The sequence below is a fragment of the Chinchilla lanigera genome, unplaced genomic scaffold (genome assembly GCF_000276665.1).
Source record: "Chinchilla lanigera isolate Chin_1 unplaced genomic scaffold, ChiLan1.0 scaffold00021, whole genome shotgun sequence".
Taxonomy (NCBI): Eukaryota; Metazoa; Chordata; class Mammalia; order Rodentia; family Chinchillidae; genus Chinchilla; species Chinchilla lanigera.
The window spans coordinates 13364678-13371518 of NW_004955422.1; the positions used below are offsets into that span (position 1 = coordinate 13364678).

A 6841-nucleotide genomic window follows, 5' to 3' on the forward strand; every position below is an offset into this window, starting at 1 on the left:
CAAGATTTCCCTAGACTGCTCTTGAAATTCATTTTAATCAACTTCATGTGGATGTTTCAAGCAACATTTGTCTAGAATATGAATTTGCATGTTGGGTAAATCTGACCTGAAGAATTTTCTTTATGAAATTACCTCGAGTTGACTTTGTGTGTATATTTTTGTTTAGCTTACATCCACATTTTAAATGTAATTTCTTACACTTGATTTGACTTACTGTACTCTATGAATAAAGGGACTCAAAAAGCATTTTGAGTATGGTATGGCAGTGTAAATTTTAAGAGCTCTTTCATCCTTTTCCTAATATGTGGAATTCCTATTAGGGATAGGGATTTACTGAGATTGAAAGAGGGGAGTGTGCACCTTTAAACAGTTTATAAGCTGTCTGTAGACTAAAAATGATATTGTATGTTTATGAGCATTATATTAAATTTTAAATAGCACTATCATGAACAAATAAAATGAGACTGGTGAAAACATGTCTAAGCAATTCAAGAGAGTTGGGAAATTGAATTAATTGTGTACATAACTGCCTGATTTGTTCACTTTTTTTTTTGGTATCAGGAATCGAACTCAGGACCTTGCACTTGCCAGGCAGGCGCTTATGACACTGAGTTATACCCCCGGCCCTGATTGGCTCACTTTAAGGTTGGGAGAGGCTGGGCAAAGCTCACTACTCAGGCCGAGTAGTGGGAGCGCCTCCTTTCAGTTAGAAGGTTTTAAATGTGTGAGTTAGTGTATCAAAGATTGTAAGCATGGAACTACTTTTTTCCTGATGATTTCTGTTGTTGTTTTAATATCCTTTGTTTCTTAATTCTGCACTAATTTTGGAAGAGAAAGGGGGTAGAATTGGCCAGAGAGGAGTATTTATTACATACTTTAGTGTAAATGGAGTCTCTTTTCCATCTCAATGTAGATATTCAGTGGGGAATATCCCTACTTCATTCATCAAAGGCATATAAATATTTATTTATTTATTTATTTATTTTAAATTTAAATCTGAATTTATGTTTGGAAATAAAAATGCAAATTAAAAAACTTTTACAAAATCGGCACACAAAAACCTATCTTAGGATATCATTACATGCTACATTTACTTAGGAAAAGTTAATAGATCTTATCAAAACAAATAGTTGTCAATTATAAATGTAAATTCCTTTCTTTCAGCCAAAAGGAAGTTCACAGGAAATGTCAGACTGAAAGCTTATGCAGTCAGCCACGGCTGAGCAGGAAGCTTGGAGCCTGGCCTCCCTGGGTGGGGCTGAGCTCTGGCCTGCAGTTTCCCCACAGGCGCAAGAGGGGCTCCGCAAAAGGGGCTTCTAAAGCCCTATGTGCTGTGGTCCTTTATTTTAGGTAACAGGGCAAAACGTTACCACTATTATTCCTCTGATTGTAAACTGCAACACAATATAGCATGCCTACCAATTATGCTACAAAGAATACTACAATTTTTGTGGCTCTTCAGAAAAGCTCCATTTTAGTGATTTCTCACTTGGTTCACTTTCTCATATGCCTTGGGAGTATCTTCCACACACACTGTGTGCTCCTGAAGAAATCATCTGGCAGGACTTTTCTAAAGTGGCATCTGTAGCTCTGCGTTGTTTGGACAGAGCCACGTCTCTGCTCAGGCTCAAACCATCTCCCCTCAAATTACAGATTGCCCAACGGATCCATTTATTGTTCTTTCCTTATATTTTACTGTTCCTTGTACAGACAGTATTTTAGTATGTCTCTGTAGAATTTCTTCATCCTAGTAATAGTTTGAGGTTTTTACATAATAGATCTTCAGATATTTTGCTGGTGTGTAAATTTCATCTGATTTGTATATGAACAAAGGAGAAGAAACATGCTGATAGATCTTGGCACCTTATAGTTATGACTCTGTCTCTCTATCAGCATTGCATGTTAGCCTGAAAAGAATCAGCTGAATTTACTCATACCTTCTCGTAAATATAATCTTTCTTTGTCAATAGTAGACATGATTTTTTTTTTACAAGAAATACATGGCCAGAACAAGCATCACAACAATCATAAGCTATAATAAGTGACTTAAAAATGCAATTTTCTTTTCATACATCATTTCTAAAATAAGGGTTCAAGTCTTTGACCATACCCGTGGATCTGTAAGGTTTAAAATACATTAGCTTACATCACCATTTTTATAGTCTGACAAAAACTAAGTGTGTGGGGCATGTCCTTAAAATTCACTACTGCAATGTGTAATTTCCTCATAATTATTTGAAAATTCATACTGTACACCACAAAATGTTGCTAATTTTGAAAGATGTAAAATTACAATACTTTCTTTTCATAATTATTATACCAATATCCACATTTATTTACTCCTAATTAAATTCAATTTCAACTACCTGATTCTGAGTTTGAGGTAGGTAGCTTCATTGTGGTTCTTTTGCTAGGAAATGGTATGGTTCTGAAGTATCCAATTAGAGAAGGAAATACAGTATCATTTATATTGTTTTCTCACTTGACATACAAACTTTTAAAAAGTCAACCATTTTTAGTGATAAAAATACAGTTCTTTTGTGAGCGTGGACACAATACATGGAATTTGTTTCTTTGCATGAAAAGTAGAATCATAGGAAAAGTACTCAAATTCTGTTGCTACCTTCCGGTTAACTCGAGTAAGAATGTGCATAAACTCAAGCTTGTGTGCATACAGTTTCAGCATAGCACAAAGTGACTGAATGAACCAGGTTCCATCCCTTGAATTTCGCCAGGAATAGTAACCTGGTACTGTGGAATATACATACAAAAAGTCGGCCTCTAATGGTATTTTCTGGCACGCCATGTCGTCATCAAAACCACTGTGTGTCTCAATGCCACAGTCCAGTTCTGTGCCCCGACAAGCCTGAATAATGAAAAGTTTGGGTTTTCCACCTAGACTTCTACAAAGATCCCCTCTGAAGAACTTTGTTAATCTTTTCAGGTCAACAGGTCCATTTGTTCCTAAAATTCTTCCTTCTTTACCATGGCTTACAATTACACAAATAAAGCTGCTGTTTTTGCTATGATCTTCTCTAAAAACATTACACATCAAATCCATAATTTCTTCACATGTAAGATTTATTTCTCACTTCATATTTCAAGTTCATAAATGTTTCTCTGATGTTTGCTGCATCTACGTCTGTACCAGATCGAGCTGCCATTCCAGCGCTTTTATGGAAGTTCTTATTATTAAGTACTACGCACAGACCCATTTCAGGATAATCCGTTTTGTATCTATTGTCCAAGAATATTCTGGAGTCCATTGATTTGCTTCCATGTATGAGGTTTCCAAATTTTTAATGGATTTTGCATCCACTGAGTTTTCAGTGTTCTCCATGGCTACTTTTCTTACCACGCGCTCCCTCAGCCTCGGATCTGCAAAGCCCACCACCCGCTCCGCAGGGCGCCAGCGCCGTTTCCGCCTCCCTGCAGCTGGAAAGAGCCAGTGAAGAGCTGGGCAAGCCCCGGCCGGCCTTCCCGCCTGAAGGGCGGCCTGCTTCCCCCGCGGCGCGCCCTCTTCCGGTCCCTGGGACCCGGTGCGCCGCTTCTAAATATTTAAATAGAACTTAAGTAAACTTTGTTTTGAGGTTATGGACTAATTCTTTAATCAAAGTACGGTAGAAAGAAGAGGAGGTGTTATGGAACATTCAGGGCAACCCATCATCCACTGAGTGTGTGTGTGTGTGTGTGTGTGTGTGTGTGTTCTGAGACAGGGTCTCACTATGCAGTTCAGGCTGTCCTTGAACTCACTTTGTAGCCCAGGCTGGCTTTGAACTTGCAGCGATCCTCTTGCCTAAGCCTCCCAAGTACAGGCATGTGCCACCACGTCTGGCTTAACCCATCCACTATTTCTGGGAAATACTTGGCTTGCTGAGTGGAGGAATATTTCAATATTTGAAGCCCTAGACAAAAAGTAGGGTTAACACGAATGGAGATAATTCTAATCCCTTGACCTTCACTGGTATTTGAACCAGTTCTAGCTAGCAAAGAAAGCTCCTAATCACGAAGAAAAAGTTACTAGAAATGATATCCTTCAGTTTGACAAGAACACCAGGCTTAATAAATTATCTATAAAATGGTCATATTAGAGTTTTAGACCATACCACAATTAAAGAGAGCCACTCATGATGAGCAGTCCAAGCTTCAAGTACTGTATAAGGAAATATCCATAGCCTTAGGCCACACTATATGATCTGTGATAATGCATGCTTCTTCAGGCAGGGCAACATAGGGTAGCTGCAGTTAGGTGGCTGCATACAAGGCTCAAGGTTTATTCCTTAAATTAAAGGTGTAAAAGTTCAACTTTATCTGTCTCCATGGAATTGATCTGACTCAAGAGTTGAATCATATGAACTAAACTGATGAATGATTGTTAATATTCAATAAATGGTTCATGCTGTTTAGTGTCCACCAGAGAAGAAGATAGACCAGGATCAGAAGTTGTTATAGTAAAAGGGTTTTAGAAAAAAAGAGATGATCTGAAATTATGACAGGCAGGCACAAGAAGTTCTTCTTCATTGTGTTAGTTATTAGTGAGTGGTTCACAAACTTCAGTGTAATAATCACCAGGAATTGCTTTGTTAGAGAAACAGTCTCTCACTTCTCTATAGAAGTGTACAGTCTCAACATAATGGAGTCATGTCATATGCTATGGTTTAGATCTAGAATGTTCCTCAGGAGTCCCATGTACTCAAAGGTATGGTTCTTAGAAGGTGGTTGGAACATGGGAGTGCTAAACTTAGTGGTGAATTAATCTACAGTGATGGGCTCCTAGCCAAAAGTGCTGTTAGAAGGTAGGGCTTGGTACAGAGGTGGGTCCTGGGGATGTGACCTGAGCAGGTGTATTTCCTTCCTAGGCTCCTTCCTTCTGTCTGCTTCCTGGCTGTCATGGGTTGAGCACCTTTTCTCTGCTGTGCTCTTCTTTCTTCATGTTTCTGCCTTGGAGCCAACCAGCCATGGACTGAAACTGGAGGCCAAAATAAACCTCTCTTCCAGTAGGTTTGGGTATTGTATTCAGTGACAGGAAAGCTAAGACATCATACTAACTAATGTTCTTGCAATTGGTGATACAAAGGAAGACTCAGAGCTATCAAAGTGGTGACAAAATTTTTGATTCTTTAAATAAAGTTAATGTGTAGGTGTGTCTTGATAATATGTGCAAGTTACTGTATCTGAAAATTGGTTATGCATTTATGTTAGTAACTATAAACAGATTTTGTATTAATTAGGAATTCCAGATCTTAACATCATACCAGAGAAAAAGAAAAAAAGAACAATGAATGTTTGTACAGTAGGCAATCATCTGTGAGGTGTGATAGAAGACTTCTCTGATAAAAGATATCTTTTCAATTGGGACGTTACTTAGACTCAACTTTAGCCATTTAATTTTTTTTGTTTGTTTTTTGTTTTTTTGTTTTTCTCCGGTACCGGGAACCAAACTCATGACCTTGTGCTTGCCAGGTAGGCGCTTTTGCCGCTGAGCTAAATCCCCAGCCCCTAACTTTGGCCATTTAAGAGAGCAATTTGCATATGATGAATAGACACTGACTGTTCACTGAGTATCGAGTGTTTATGCTCATCATCTCAATTGACTGGTAAATAATCTAGTAAAGCAGGTAATATTATTATCTCTGCTTTAAAGATGATTGATTTAAGGTCCTTGTCTCTATCTTCTCTTCCTGACTGATCTAACCTAATCTCGAGTAAACACTTTATTCTGTTTATTCCCAAATTTTTATTCTCAACTGAGACCTTTCTTTGAGCTTCAGATTTACATTTTCAGGTGTCTTTTTGCCCTTTTCATGTGAGTGCTTCATAAATACCTTAAACTTAAAATTTACAAAAACAGAACCATTCATTTTTGTAGCAGATGCTATTGCCTATTCAATTCCATTTTACTTTCTTTCTTTTCCTTTTACCTGGAATTGAACCTAGAGCTCATGTGTACTCAGCAAATGCTCTACTGCTGAGTTACATCTCCTCCTTTCTTATTGAAAAATTATGATTTTATTAGGTTTTTCATACCCCTCCCCATCCTGTGGCTCAGGTTAAGATGACTCTGTCCTTTGCACTAGGGGTAAATCTTGATGAACTTAAGCCAATCATGGTCCTACTGTCCTTTTTTGTCAGTGCAATCACAATTTAAAATAGGCACATGAATGAGATTGAGCCAGTGGAATATGACAGATATGACAGACTTCTAGAAGAGCTTTTTCTTCCAAGTAGTCACTATACAATATGGCCTTTGAACCTGGACATACCATACAACTGCCAGAACTGAGAGTTGTCTTGCTACCAATGTGAAAATGGAGCCAATGGGGCCCGGCCCCCAGCTGTGTGTGCAGGAGCCCAGGAGGCAGGCAGCAGGCGCCCAGGAGGCCCCGTGCAGCTGGGGGTGCCCAGGATGCCCCTAGCTGTGCAGGAGCCTGGAAAGGCAGGCAGCAGGTGCCTGGGAAGCAGCATGGAGACATGCACTGGCCCTCTAGCCAGCCTCCACCATGCGGTTTGGAACTACCATGCCACAGAGAAGCACCGACACAGTTGGCCCACCCTGTGCCTGCTGCAGAGACCCTCCCAGAGATGTGCGTGAACCATCCCGACATGGAGAAACCCCTGGGAAAACATGCCACACGGTGGGTCGCTCTTGGCCCTGCCCTTGAGAGCCAGAAAGGTCTGGAGTCAGTGGAGGAGCAGTTGATGAACAAGGACCCAGAGAACACGAGAGTACAGACGACACCCGATGACTCAGAGGTTGAGCTGACTGGGGATGCGAGAGCCTTTTGGGAGCTGGAAACCAGGAGGACCTTGCGCAATACCTGGAGAGAGGCCCTGGAAGCCA

The 6841-nt window shown here is 39.9% G+C and overlaps 1 pseudogene; it reads right to left on the reverse strand.

Moving 5' to 3' along the window:
• Window positions 1-2515: 2515 nt before the first annotated feature.
• LOC102028100 lies at window positions 2516-3385 on the reverse strand (annotated as a pseudogene).
• Window positions 3386-6841: the final 3456 nt, after the last annotated feature.